Raw genomic sequence first — 15,733 nt, forward strand, 5'->3', positions numbered from 1 at the left:
TTTTTCCGCATTCCTTCCGCTAACAACCGCATACGTTTCTAGGCGGCAAATTGACGCCTCTAAAATTACTACATGTAGCGTTTACCGTGCCAAACCGCAGATGACAAAGTGACTCATGCGTCGTCTAACGTGGCAAGACGCAACCGATCGCAGACCCATGCTTCCCTAATGTTAAAGATAGGAATACACGACACATGTGGATAATTGCGGCACAAACGCTGCGGACACAACCGCAAATGTGAAATCAGCCTTACATAGTGTACAACTGGTTTCCATAGAGTTAGCCATTAGAGACTGGCAAAGTATGAGCAATAGTTACAGTTAATCTCTCTTTAACTCCTAACATACCAGTCAGCTTTTTTCATACCATTGATTTCTACACAGCAGTTAACTCTCACCTTATTTCTGCTCCTCATCAGCTCCTGACCCGTTTTCAGTCCTGCAAAAATCACAAGTCCTGGCCCTCACAGCTGGCAGTTTCCATAGAAGTTCTAAATACAGCTTTCACTTCCCGCTCTAGGCTACGTTCCCACGGTCAGTATAAGGCCAGGGTTACACTTGCGTGTGCAATGCGATAAACTTGCGCGAGTCTCGCGCATCAATACCTGGCACTGCCGCCGACACTCGGGACTGGAGCGTTCAGCTGCATAGAAATACATTCAGCCGCACACTCCAGTCCTGAGTGCTGGGTATTGATGCGCGAGTTTCTCGCATTGCACACGCAAGTATGACCCTGGCTTAAGACAGCGCTTTAGATGCAGCGCATGTCCGCTCCGTCCAAAGCACTGCCGGCTTTTGAACGCAGGTGATTCCGCATATGTTCTTTGAACCATGCGGAATCACCAAGCCCAATACACTGGACCGGTAATATTTATCTTGCGTCTCCGCAAGATAAAAAGACATGCTGCGGTCTGGAAAGACGCACAGCATGTCCGTTGATGCAGCGATGCCGAAGGTGTCCCTGCACACATAGTCGAAATGGGATTTCTTGAAATCCCATCCACTATGCTGTTACATCTGGCCGCTGCCGGTTGGACGCTGCCGATGTACGCAGCGTCCAACCCGCAGCGTTTACTGACCGCGGGAAAATACCGTTTGTTCAAAGAACCTGTTATAACTATATGGAAGTATAAAGATAACAATGTAGACTTCAGAACAATGATACACTGTTGATGTGTCACAGTAGCTCCTGACCAGAACTGTCACTTAAGAGGGCTGACCAAATCCCTCCCCCAGAAACCAGGAAATAAGGAGTCTATAGAGTGGTGTGCTGCTTGAGATTACCCTTTTAAGCTTTAGGGGCTGAAAGGGTTACAGGGAATCTGTCAACAGAATTTTACACTTCTAAACTGGCATTGAAATGATATGCAAATTAGACTGTATATCTGAATCCTCTGTCACTCCAAGCTCCTTTGCCTGAAATCACACAGCATAGAAGCTGTCAGTCAAGCAGGAGACTACAGCACTGGGCGGAAAATAAAGCCTGAGTGATTAAGGATTCAAATCTATGATATAGTCTTTCAGCCTCATTTGCATATCACTTTAAATGTTGATTTCTCAGTAATGAAGGAACATACCAACTATGTAAACATACTGCTGGAATTGTCTTTAAAGAAAGCTACATTCACATATACAGTAAGGTGCAAAAATATTTGGACAGTGACCGAATCTTCATGATTTGGGCTCCACATGCCACAATTTATTTTTTTTTAAATGAAACAAATCAGACACAATTGAAGTGTAGACTTTCAAATATAATTTAAGGTGTTGAACAAAGATATCATATGAAAAGTTTAGGAATTACAACTATTTTTCTACAAGGAGTCCTCATTTCAGTGTCTCAGAAGTAATTGGACAAATTAAAGGGAACCTGTCATCCCCCCCCCCCCCCCCCAGGCGTTTTTAACTAAAAGAGCCACCTTGTGCAGCACTAATGCTGCATTCTGATAAGGTGGCTCTTTTAGTTCTGGGTGCTGTAATTGCCGAAATAATCAGTTTTGTTATTTGTCCAAAATACCTTGTCTTCAGTCAAGGAGGCAGGCCTTTCCCCCCTGCTTCAGACGCCGCACAGCCGTCAGTCATGTCTTCTTGGCGCCGCCTCCTCATCGCTGGTTTGAAATCTGCCGGCTCCTGCGCTCTTTTCCCAGCCCTGCAGTGACTTATGATTTATTCACACTGCGGAGCTGGGATTCACAAGCAGGGCGGCCGCGCAGGCGCAGTCACCGAGACTGCATATGAGGGAAGACAGGCAGCGCTCACTGCGCCTGCCCAAAGCAGAAGAAAAAAGCGCAGGTGCCGGCAGATTTCAAAACAGCCGTGAGGAGGAGGCGCCAAGAAGACATGACTGATGGCTGTGCGGCGTCTGAAGCAGGGGGGAAACGCCGGCCTCCTTGACTGAAGACAAGGTATTTTGGACAAATAACAAAACTGATTATTTCAGCAATTACAGCACCCAGAACTAAAAGAGCCACCTTGTCAGAATGCAGCATTACTGCTGCACAAGGTGGCTCTTTTAGTTAAGAACGCCTGGGGGGGGGGTGACAGGTTCCCTTTAACTTTACCATAAAGAAAATACTCATTTTTAAAGGGAACCTGTCACCTGTTTCAGCCACTGCCTTTCAGGGCTTATCTACAGCATTCTATAATGATCAGCCCCCGATCCGACCTGAAAGATAACAAAAATACGTTTTATTATACTCACCAGGGGGCGGTCCGGTACAATGGGTGTCACAGGTCCTGGTCCGGCGCCTCCCATCTTATTGTGACGCCGCCCTCCTGCTTGATTCAAAGCTCCCTGGCATCGTGCTCCCGCGCAGGTGCACTTATCTGCCCTGTTGAGGGCAAAGTACTGCAGTGTGCAGGTGCCAGGAAGATAGGCCCGGCGCCTGCGCACTGCAGGAATTTACTCTGCCCTCAACAGGGCAGATAAGTACGCCTGCGCAGGAGCGCGATGCCAGGGAGCTTTGAATCAAGCAGGAGGGCGGCATCACAAGAAGATGGGAGGCGCTGGACCCGGACCTGCGACATCCATCGGACCAGACCGAACCCCGGGTGAGTATAATAAAACGTATTTTTCTTATCTTTCAGGTCAGATCGGGGGCTGATCATTATAGAATGCTGTAGATAAGCCCTGAAAGGCAGTGGCTGCATCTTATAGCGCCAAAACAGCTGACAGGTTCCCTTTAATACTTTGCAGAGTATCCTTTGCAGGCAATGACTGCCCGAAGCCTGGAAGCCATGGATGTCACCAAACACTGGGATTCCCGCTTTGTGATGCTTTGCAATGGCTTCACTCCAGTCAACTTCAGATGCTGCTTGTTTGTAGATCTTTCTGTTTCTGAAATGCTCCTTGATGGGGTTTAGATCCGGCAAATAATTTGGCCATTGCAGAACATTCCACTTCTTTACCTTAAACATCTGGATTGCTTTCGCATTATGTTTTGGGTCATTGTCCATCTGTACTCTGAAGCGCTGTCCAACCAACCTTAGTGCAATGGGTAGAATCTGAGCAGAAAGTATCGCCCTGTGCACTTCAGAATTAATCCGGCTGATTTTCTTCAGTCCCATCATCAATAAACACTAGTAACAAAGTGCCATTGGAAGCCATGCTTGCCTATGCCATCACACTGCCTCCACCATGTTTTACACAGAATGTGGTGTGTTTTGGATCACGGGCCATTCCAAGGCATCTCCATACCTTCTTCTACCCATCGTTCTAGCACAGGTTGATCTTGGTTTCATCTGTCCTAATTCTTTTCCAGAACTGGACTGGTTTCTTTAGAAGTTTTTCGGCAAAGTCTAATCTGGCCTTTCTATTTTGAAGGCTCCGTGCCTACGATCAGGAATATCAGCGTTTTGGATGCAGCACACTTGCGCTGTGTTTCAAAACGCTGCGTTGTACAGTATGAGCACTGTGGATAGGATTTATAGAAATCCCACGCCCACTGTGCTTCTATTTGACGCTGTGTAAACTCACCTGCGGTAAGGGTTTACAAGCAGCAGCATGTCAATTTCCCTAATAGAATCTATTGGATGCAGTAAAGCCGCAATGTTCAGTGAACACATGCAGATTTACCTGCGTGATTAGAACACAGCACTTTGGACGTAGGAAAAATACCCTGTATCCAAAGCACTGCTGCTTCCTGATCGAGGGCAGGTAGCCTAAGGCTGATAAAGGCTCTGTGAACACGGTGTGTTTTAGATGCATTTTTTTTCTTTGCGGAATTGGCCCAAAAACGCTATGGAATCCTTATGCCAGCAAAGTCAATGAGACTCCTGAAGCGTTGTGCACATATCAGTATTTTTCCTTTCAGGATTTGCGTTTGTTGTGTTTAAATCCGCAGCATGTCTAATCTTTGTGTGTTTTTGCCTGCGTTTTTGACCCATTGAATGCACAGGAAAAAATGCATACAAAAAGGCACCAAAAACACAGCGGATTTTTCCGCAGCATTTTTTCTGGCAAGAGATGCAGAACCCTTGCAGAAATTTCCGCAAGCAAATACTCAATGTGTGCACATAACCTAATGGTTCGCACCTTGTAGTGAACCCTCCTGTATTTGCTCTCATGAAGTCTTCTCTTTATGACAGACAGATACTGAAACATCTACCGTATTTTCCAGACTATAAGGCTATGTGCGAACATTGAGTATTTGCTTGCAGAAACTTCTGCAAGGTTTCTGCATCTCTTGGCAAAAAAAAAACGCTGCGGCAAAAATGCGCGTCTTTATACAGCAATGAAGGATTTTTTTTAGTTAAATGAAGATATTTAGTTTAGTGAGGTAATTTCTTGGTTGAACACCATTTTCATGCTGATGTAGTGGCATCAGGGTAATGGGATTAGGGCTTGGTGTCAGCAGCTGTCATTGACACCAAGCCCTAGGCTTAGTAATGAAAAGGTGTCAGCCAGACACCCTCATTAGTAAGCCGATAAGCAATCACAAACAAAAACAGACACAAACAAACACACACACATACATTGTCACCAGCCTATATTGGAGAGTTCACAGAACGAAAGTACATAGCCTAATCCAGTGACGCCAACGTATCCTGCAACAAAAATAAAATAAACCACAATATTCCTCACCTGTCCACAGAGAAGATAATTCATAATGTCCCACGACGATCCTGATGGCGGAGTGCAGTCATTAATGTGACTGCTCTCAAAGACAGCCAGCGATACACTGCGGGAGCGATTACCTCCTGTCAGTGCATCACTGAGCTGCCGTGAGAAAATGTTAGCAATATGTTTTTATGAAATTATAATAAAGGACAAAGGTTTTAGTTTTTTTTAAACCATAGCCTAATTTTCCTCTACATAATACGTCATTTTGCTGGTGACTGGACTTCCTCCTCATTTTTATGTATAGCAGTCTCATAAGCCCACGCCTGCTGACCTGCGGTAAGCTTTTTACCGCAGGTCACAGTCACAGCTGCGGGGTCACGCTAACACATCTGACAGCGTGATCTCACAGCGCTCTGACCGACGGTCTTACCGGCAGTAGCGTTACCGCTGATAAGAACCACTACGACGGTGTTTCCCACGCTGTCACACAGATAACAGGGTGGCAAACACCATAGGAAGCCGGTAAAACGCAAGCAAAAACTCAGCAAAACCGCAAACATTTTTATACCTGCGTTTTTGCTGCGGATTTGACAGACTCAATTGAAGTCAATGGATGAAAAACGCTGCAGAAACGCAAAAAATTGACATGCAGAAAAAACGCACTGCAAACACTCAAGGAAAATTACTGATCAAGTGCACAACACTTCAGGATTGTCATTGAATTAGCTTGCATAAGGATTCCATAGCATTTTGGCCCATTTCTACGTGGAAAAAATGCATCAAAAACGCACTGTGTGCACACAGCCTAAGAAGCACCGGACCATAAGACGAACCTAGGTTTTAGAGGAGGAAATTAGAAAAAAAATGAAGAAAAAAATGTGGTCAATTCTGTACTTAATATCGCCTATCCTGGTATACATTGCCCTCTCATCCCTACCCTGGTATACATGGCCCCCTCATCGTTAACCTGGTATGCATGGCCCCTCTTATCCCCATTCTGGTGTGCATGGCCCCCCCTCATCCCTATCCCAGCAGGCATGCGCCCCCTCATCCTTATTCTGGAATGCATGGCCCCCCTCATCCCTATCCCAGCATGCATGCGCCCCCTCATCCTTATCCTAGTATGCATGGCCCCCCTCATCCCTATCTCGGCATTAATGCACCCCTCCATCCTGGTATGCATGGCCCCTCTCATCCCCATCCTGGTGTGCATGGGTCGTCTCATCCCCATCCTGGTGTGCATGGGTCGTCTCATCCCCATCCTGGTGTGCATGGGTCGTCTCATCCCCATCCTGGTGTGCATGGCCCACCTCATCCCCATCCTGGTGTGCATGGCCCCTCTCATCCCCATCCTGGTGTGCATGGGTCGTCTCATCCCCATCCTGGTGTGCATGGGTCGTCTCATCCCCATCCTGGTGTGCATGGCCCCTCTCATCCCCATCCTGGTGTGCATGGCCCCTCTCATCCCCATCCTGGTGTGCATGGGTCCTCTCATCCCCATCCTGGTGTGCATGGCCCCTCTCATCCCCATCCTGGTGTGCATGGCCCCTCTCATCCCCATCCTGGTGTGCATGGCCCCTCTCATCCCCATCCTGGTGTGCATGGCCCCACTCATCCCCATCCTGGTGTGCATGGCCCCTCTCATCCCCATCCTGGTGTGCATGGGTCCTCTCATCCCCATCCTGGTGTGCATGGGTCCTCTCATCCCCATCCTGGTGTGCATGGGTCCTCTCATCCCCATCCTGGTGTGCATGGGTCCTCTCATCCCCATCCTGGTGTGCATGGGTCCTCTCATCCCCATCGTGGTGTGCATGGGTCCTCTCATCCCCATCGTGGTGTGCATGGGTCCTCTCATCCCCATCCTGGTGTGCATGGGTCCTCTCATCCCCTTCATGGTGTGCATGGCCCCTCTCATCCATATCCTGGTGTGCATGGCCTCTCTCATCCATATCCTGGTGTGCATGGCCCCTCTCATCCCCATCCTGGTGTGCATGGGTCCTCTCATCCCCATCCTGGTGTGCATGGCCCCTCTCATCCCCATCCTGGTGTGCATGGCCCCTCTCATCCCCATCCTGGTGTGCATGGCCCCTCTCATCCCCATCCTGGTGTGCATGGCCCCTCTCATCCCCATCCTGGTGTGCATGGCCCCTCTCATCCCCATCCTGGTGTGCATGGGTCGTCTCATCCCCATCCTGGTGTGCATGGGTCGTCTCATCCCCATCCTGGTGTGCATGGGTCGTCTCATGCCCATCCTGGTGTGCATGGGTCGTCTCATCCCCATCCTGGTGTGCATGGCCCACCTCATCCCCATCCTGGTGTGCATGGCCCCTCTCATCCCCATCCTGGTGTGCATGGGTCGTCTCATCCCCATCCTGGTGTGCATGGCCCCTCTCATCCCCATCCTGGTGTGCATGGCCCCTCTCATCCCCATCCTGGTGTGCATGGGTCCTCTCATCCCCATCCTGGTATGCATGGGTCCTCTCATCCCCTTCCTGGTGTGCATGGCCCCCCTCATCCCCATCCTGGTGTGCATGGCCCCTCTCATGCCCATCCTGGAGTGCATGGCCCCTCTCATCCCCATCCTGGTGTGCATGGCCCCTCTCATCCCCATCCTGGTGTGCATGGCCCCTCTCATCCCCATCCTGGTGTGCATGGCCCCTCTCATCCCTATCCTGGTATGCATGGCCCCTCTCATCCATATCCTGGTAAGCATGGCCCCTCTCATCCCCATCCTGGTGTGCATGGCCCCTCTCATCCCCATCCTGGTGTGCATGGCACCTCCATCCCCATCCTGGTGTGCATGGGTCCTCTCATCCCCATCCTGGTGTGCATGGCCCCTCTCATCCCCATCCTGGTGTGCATGGCCCCTCTCATCCCCATCCTGGTGTGCATGGCCCCTCTCATCCCCATCCTGGTGTGCATGGCCCCTCTCATCCCCATCCTGGTGTGCATGGCCCCTCTCATCCCCATCCTGGTGTGCATGGCACCTCCATCCCCATCCTGGTGTGCATGGGTCCTCTCATCCCCATCCTGGTGTGCATGGCCCCTCTCATCCCCATCCTGGTGTGCATGGCCCCTCTCATCCCCATCCTGGTGTGCATGGCCCCTCTCATCCCCATCCTGGTGTGCATGGCCCCTCTCATCCCCATCCTGGTGTGCATGGCCCCTCTCATCCCCATCCTGGTGTGCATGGCCCCTCTCATCCCTGTCATGGTTCCCAATGGCAAAGGAACGTAAAAAACACATAAGTAACGAACGAGCTCTCGGGTGATGGAAACTCGAGTTGACCGTGAGCTAAATCTACCACACAACTAACAGTAGCCAGGGAGCATACCTACGGCTTCCTATATGCCACGCGCCAGCCGGAGGACTAACTACGCCTGGTAGAGGAACAAACAGACCTGGCTTACCTCTAGGGAAATACCCCAAAAGATGATAGCAGCCCCCCACATGTAATAACGGTGAATTAAGAGGAAAAGACATACACAGTATGAAAGTAGATTTAGCAAAGAGAGGTCCACTTTCTAGATAGCAGAAGGATACACAACAGTACCCTCCCCTTAAGTAAAGGGCACCGAACCCTCACAAGAACCGCCAGGGCGATCTGGATGAGCCCTATGAAAGGCACGAACCAAATCCGAGGCATGAACATCAGAGGCAGTTACCCAAGAATTATCTTCCTGACCATAGCCTTTCCATTTAACCAGATATTGAAGTCTCCGTCTGGAAATACGGGAGTCCAAGATCTTCTCCACGACGTACTCCAATTCACCCTCCACCAGCACAGGAGCAGGAGGTTCAGTAGAAGGAACCACCGGTACCTCATATCTCCGCAACAACGACCGATGGAACACATTATGGATAGCGAAAGATGCCGGGAGGTCCAAACGAAAGGAAACAGGGTTAAGAATCTCCAAAATCCTATAAGGACCGATGAACCGAGGCTTAAATTTGGGAGAAGAAACCCTCATAGGGACAAAACGGGAAGACAACCACACCAAGTCCCCAACGTGAAGGTGGGGACCAACACGACGACGACGGTTAGCAAAGTGCTGAGTCCTCTCCTGGGACAATTCCAAATTATCCACCACTTGTCCCCAAATCCGATGCAACCGATCCACCACCGCATCCACTCCAGGACAATCCGAAGATTCAACCTGACCAGATGAAAAACGCGGATGAAACCCTGAATTGCAAAAGAAAGGAGAAACCAAAGTGGCAGAACTAGCCCGATTATTAAGAGCAAACTCCGCCAACGGCAGAAAGGCAACCCAATCATCCTGATCCGCAGACACAAAACACCTCAAATAAGTCTCCAAAGTTTGATTAGTTCGCTCCGTCTGGCCATTGGTCTGAGGATGGAATGCAGACGAAAAGGACAAATCAATGCCCAACCTGGCACAGACTGCCCGCCAAAATCTAGACACGAACTGGGTACCCCTGTCAGAAACGATGTTTTCCGGAATACCATGCAAGCGAACCACATTTTGAAAAAACAGAGGGACCAACTCAGATGAGGAAGGCAACTTAGGCAATGGCATCAAATGAACCATTTTAGAAAAACGGTCACACACCACCCAGATGACAGACATCTTCTGAGAAACAGGGAGATCCGAGATAAAGTCCATAGAGATGTGCGTCCAAGGCCTCTTCGGAATAGGCAAGGGCAACAACAACCCACTAGCCCTAGAACAACAAGGCTCGGCCCGAGCACACACATCGCAAGACTGCACAAAAACACGCACATCTCGAGACAGGGAAGGCCACCAGAAGGATCTAGCCACCAAATCTCTGGTGCCAAAAATTCCCGGATGACCTGCCAGAGTAGAAGAATGAACTTCTGAGATGACTCTAGTGGTCCACTCGTCAGGAACAAACAGTCTACCAGACGGACAACGATCAGGTCTATCCGCCTGAAATTCTTGCAAAGCACGTCGCAAATCTGGAGAGACAGCAGACAAAACCACTCCATCCTTAAGGACACCAGCAGGTTCAGAATTCCCAGGAGAGTCAGGCTCAAAACTCCTAGAAAGAGCATCTGCTTTCACATTCCTAGAACCCGGTAAGTACGAGACCACAAAATTAAACCGGGAAAAGAACAACGACCAACGTGCCTGTCTAGGATTCAGGCGCCTGGCAGACTCCAAATAAATTAAATTCTTGTGATCAGTCAAAACTACCACCTGATGTCTGGCACCCTCAAGCCAATGACGCCACTCCTCAAATGCCCACTTCATGGCCAAAAGCTCCCGATTACCAACATCATAGTTTCGCTCGGCGGCCAAAAATTTTCGCGAAAAGAACGCACAAGGTCTCATCACTGAGCAGTCGGAACTTTTCTGCGACAAAACCGCCCCCGCTCCGATCTCGGAAGCATCGACCTCAACCTGAAAGGGAAGAGAAACATCAGGCTGGCGCAACACAGGGGCAGACAAAAAGCGGCGCTTAAGCTCCCGAAAGGCCTCCACGGCAGCAGGGGACCAATTGGCAACATCAGCACCCTTTTTAGTCAAATCCGTCAGAGGTTTAGCAACGCCAGAAAAACCAGCTATAAATCGACGATAAAAATTAGCAAAGCCCAAGAATTTCTGGAGACTCTTCAGAGAAGTAGGCTGCGTCCAGTCGTAAATAGCCCGAACCTTGACGGGGTCCATCTCAATAGAAGAAGGGGAAAAAATATACCCCAAAAATGAAATTTTTTGAACCCCAAAAACACACTTTGAACCCTTTACACACAAAGAATTCTCCCGCAAAACCTGAAAAACCCTCCTGACCTGCTGAACATGAGACTCCCAGTCATCAGAAAAAATCAAAATATCATCCAAGTACACAATCATAAATTTATCCAAATATTCCCGGAAAATATCATGCATTAAGGACTGAAAGACAGAAGGTGCATTAGAAAGGCCGAAAGGCATTACCAAATACTCAAAATGGCCCTCAGGCGTATTAAATGCGGTCTTCCACTCATCCCCCTGCTTAATTCGCACCAAATTATACGCCCCACGAAGATCAATCTTAGAGAACCACTTAGCCCCCCTTATGCGAGCAAACAAATCAGTCAGCAAAGGCAACGGATACTGATATTTGACTGTAATTTTATTCAGGAGACGATAATCAATACAAGGCCTCAGAGAGCCATCCTTTTTAGAGACAAAGAAAAAACCGGCTCCTAAAGGTGATGAAGAAGGACGAATATGTCCCTTTTCCAGGGACTCCTTAATATACTCGCGCATAGCAGCATGTTCAGGTACAGATAGGTTAAACAAACGACCCTTTGGAAATTTACTGCCAGGAATCAGATCTATGGCGCAATCACAATCCCTGTGAGGAGGGAGTGAACCAATCTTAGGCTCTTCAAAAATATCACGATAATCAGACAAAAATGCCGGAATCTCAGATGGAATAGATGACGAAATGGACACCATAGGAGTGTCCCCATGAGCCCCCCGACATCCCCAGCTTAACACAGACATAGCCTTCCAGTCAAGGACTGGGTTATGAGACTGTAACCATGGTAATCCAAGCACCAAAACATCATGTAAATTGTACAACACAAGGAAGCGAATCACCTCCTGATGGTCTGGAGTCATACGCATAGTCACTTGCGTCCAGAACTGTGGTTTATTACAAGCCAAAGGTGTAGAATCAATACCCTTCAGAGGTATAGGGACTTCCAGAGGCTCTAAATCAAACCCACAGCGCCTGGCAAAGGACCAGTCCATAAGACTCAGAGCGGCGCCCGAGTCCACATAGGCATCCACGGTAATAACTGATAATGAACAAATCAAGGTTACAGACAAAATAAATTTGGACTGTAAAGTGCCAATTGAAATGGACTTGTCAACCTTCCTAGTACGCTTAGAGCATGCCGATATAACATGAGCAGAATCACCACAATAGAAGCATAACCCATTTTTACGCCTATAATTCTGCCGCTCGCTTCTGGACATAACTCTGTCACATTGCATTTTCTCTGGCGTCTCTTCAGAAGATACCGCCAAATGGTGCACGGGTTTGCGCTCCCGCAAACGCCGATCAATCTGAATTGCCATTGTCATGGACTCATTCAGACCTGTAGGCGCAGGGAACCCGACCATAACATCTTTAACGGCATCAGAAAGGCCCTCTCTGAAATTTGCCGCTAAGGCGCACTCATTCCACTGAGTAAGCACAGACCACCTACGAAATTTTTGGCAGTATATCTCCGCTGCATCTTGCCCTTGAGATAGGGCTATCAAAGCTTTTTCAGCTTGAATCTCCAAATTAGGTTCCTCATAAAGCAACCCTAAAGCCAGGAAAAACGCATCCACATTGAGCAACGCAGGATCCCCTGGTGCCAATGAAAATGCCCAATTTTGAGGGTCACCTCGCAGCAAAGAGATTACAATCTTAACCTGCTGGACAGGATCTCCTGAGGAGTGAGGTCTGAGAGAAAGGAATAATTTACAATTATATTTGAAATTCAAAAACCGAGATCTATCTCCGGAAAACACCTCTGGTGTAGGGATTTTAGGTTCAGAAATAGGAGCATGTATAACAAAATCTTGTAAATTTTGAACCTTCGTAGCAAGATTATTTAAACCTGCAGCCAAACTCTGGACATCCATGTTAAACAGCTAAGATCAGAGCCATTCAAGGGTTAAGAGGAGGTAAGAAGCAGCTAGACAACAATTAAGGGCTAGGCAGCAAAACTCTGAGGGAAAGGAAAAAAATTTCCCTTCAACACTTCTTTTTCTCCTGCTTCAGCCCAAACAATTAACACTTTGTTGGCCGGTCATACTGTCATGGTTCCCAATGGCAAGGGAACGTAAAAAACACATAAGTAACGAACGAGCTCTCGGGTGATGGAAACTCGAGTTGACCGTGAGCTAAATCTACCACACAACTAACAGTAGCCAGGGAGCATACCTACGGCTTCCTATATGCCACGCGCCAGCCGGAGGACTAACTACGCCTGGTAGAGGAAGAAACAGACCTGGCTTACCTCTAGGGAAATACCCCAAAAGATGATAGCAGCCCCCCACATGTAATAACGGTGAATTAAGAGGAAAAGACATACAGTATGAAAGTAGATTTAGCAAAGAGAGGTCCACTTTCTAGATAGCAGGATACACAACACATCCCCATCCTGGTGTGCATGGCCCCTCTCATCCCCATCCTGGTGTGCATGGCCCCTCTCATCCCCATCCTGGTGTGCATGGCCCCACTCATCCCCATCCTGGTGTGCATGGCCCCTCTCATCCCCATCCTGGTGTGCATGGGTCCTCTCATCCCCATCCTGGTGTGCATGGGTCCTCTCATCCCCATCCTGGTGTGCATGGGATCCTGGTGTGCATGGGTCCTCTCATCCCCATCCTGGTGTGCATGGGTCCTCTCATCCCCATCCTGGTGTGCATGGGTCCTCTCATCCCCATCCTGGTGTGCATGGGTCCTCTCATCCCCATCCTGGTGTGCATGGGTCCTCTCATCCCCATCTTGGTGTGCATGGGTCCTCTCATCCCCTTCCTGGTGTGCATGGCCCCTCTCATCCATATCCTGGTGTGCATGGCCACTCATCCATATCCTGGTGTGCATGACCCCTCTCATCCCCATCCTGGTGTTCATGGGTCCTCTCATCCCCATCCTGGTGTGCATGGCCCTCTCATCCCCATACTGGTGTGCATGGCCCCTCTCATCCTCTTCCTGGTGTGCATGCCCCCTCTCATCCCCTTCCTGGTGTGCATGGCCCCTCTCATCCATATCCTGGTGTGCATGGCCCCTCTCATCCCCATCCTGGTGTGAATGGCCCCTCTCATCCCCATCCTGGTGTGCATGGCACCTCTCATCCCCATCCTGGTGTGCATGGGTCCTCTCATCCCCATACTGGTGTGCATGGCCCCTCTCATCCCCATCCTGGTGTGCATGGCCCCTCTCATCCCCATCCTGGTGTGCATGGCCCCACTCATCCCCATCCTGGTGTGCATGGCCCCTCTCATCCCCATCCTGGTGTGCATGGGTCCTCTCATCCCCATCCTGGTGTGCATGGGTCCTCTCATCCCCATCCTGGTGTGCATGGGTCCTCTCATCCCCATCCTGGTGTGCATGGGTCCCCTCATCCCCATCCTGGTGTGCATGGGTCCTCTCATCCCCATCCTGGTGTGCATGGGTCCTCTCATCCCCATCCTGGTGTGCATGGGTCCTCTCATCCCCATCTTGGTGTGCATGGGTCCTCTCATCCCCTTCCTGGTGTGCATGGCCCCTCTCATCCATATCCTGGTGTGCATGGAAACTTATCCATATCCTGGTGTGCATGGCCCCTCTCATCCCCATCCTGGTGTGCATGGGTCCTCTCATCCCCATCCTGGTGTGCATGGCCCCTCTCATCCCCATACTGGTGTGCATGGCCCCTCTCATCCATATCCTGGTGTGCATGGCCCCTCTCATCCATATCCTGGTGTGCATGGCCCCTCTCATCCCCATCCTGGTGTGCATGGGTCCTCTCATCCCCATCCTGGTGTGCATGGCCCCTCTCATCCCCATCCTGGTGTGCATGGACCCTCTCATCCCCATCCTGGTGTGCATGGACCCTCTCATCCCCATCCTGGTGTGCATGGGTCCTCTCATCCCCATCCTGGTGTGCATGGCCCCTCTCATCCCCATCCTGGTGTGCATGGCCCCTCTCATCCCCATCCTGGTGTGCATGGCCCCTCTCATCCCCATGCTGGTGTGCATGGCCCCTCTCATCCCCATCCTGGTGTGCATGGCCCCTCTCATCCCCTTCCTGGTGTGCATGGCCCCTCTCATCCCCTTCCTGGTGTGCATGGCCCCTCTCATCCCCTTCCTGGTGTGCATGGCCCCTCTCATCCCCTTCCTGGTGTGCATGGGTCCTCTCATCCCCATCCTGGTGTGCATGGGTCCTCTCATCCCCATCCTGGTGTGCATGGGTCCTCTCATCCCCATCCTGGTGTGCATGGCCCCTCTCATCCCCATCCTGGTGTGCATGGGTCCTCTCATCCCCATCCTGGTGTGCATGGACCCTCTCATCCCCATCCTGGTGTGCATGGCCCCTCTCATCCCCATCCTGGTGTGCATGGGTCCTCTCATCCCCATCCTGGTGTGCATGGCCCCTCTCATCCCCATCCTGGTGTGCATGGCCCCTCTCATCCCCATCCTGGTGTGCATGGCCCCTCTCATCCCCTTCCTGGTGTGCATGGCCCCTCTCATCCCCTTCCTGGTGTGCATGGGTCCTCTCATCCCCATCCTGGTGTGCATGGGTCCTCTCATCCCCATCCTGGTGTGCATGGGTCCTCTCATCCCCATCCTGGTGTGCATGGCCCCTCTCATCCCCATCCTGGTGTGCATGGCCCCTCTCATCCCCTTCCTGGTGTGCATGGCCCCTCTCATCCCCATCCTGGTGTGCATGGACCCTCTCATCCCCATCCTGGTGTGCATGGGTCCTCTCATCCCCATCCTGGTGTGCATGGCCCCTCTCATCCCCTTCCTGGTGTGCATGGGTCCTCTCATCCCCATCCTGGTGTGCATGGCCCCTCTCATCCCCTTCCTGGTGTGCATGGGTCCTCTCATCCATATCCTGGTATGTATGACCTCCTCATTCCGGTATGCATGGGCCCTCTCATCTTTATCCTGGATGTACGCAGCATTTTGGGGTAGATACGATGTTTTGATCGC

The 15,733-nt window shown here is 50.4% G+C and overlaps 1 protein-coding gene across 4 annotated transcripts in view; it reads right to left on the reverse strand.

The window, feature by feature from the left end:
• TERT (telomerase reverse transcriptase) overlaps positions 1–15,733 on the reverse strand; it is a 243,696-nt gene that overhangs the window by 227,219 nt on the left and 744 nt on the right. The window lies entirely within an intron of this gene.

Source organism: Ranitomeya variabilis, chromosome 6, assembly GCF_051348905.1.
Source record: "Ranitomeya variabilis isolate aRanVar5 chromosome 6, aRanVar5.hap1, whole genome shotgun sequence".
Classification (NCBI taxonomy): Eukaryota; Metazoa; Chordata; class Amphibia; order Anura; family Dendrobatidae; genus Ranitomeya; species Ranitomeya variabilis.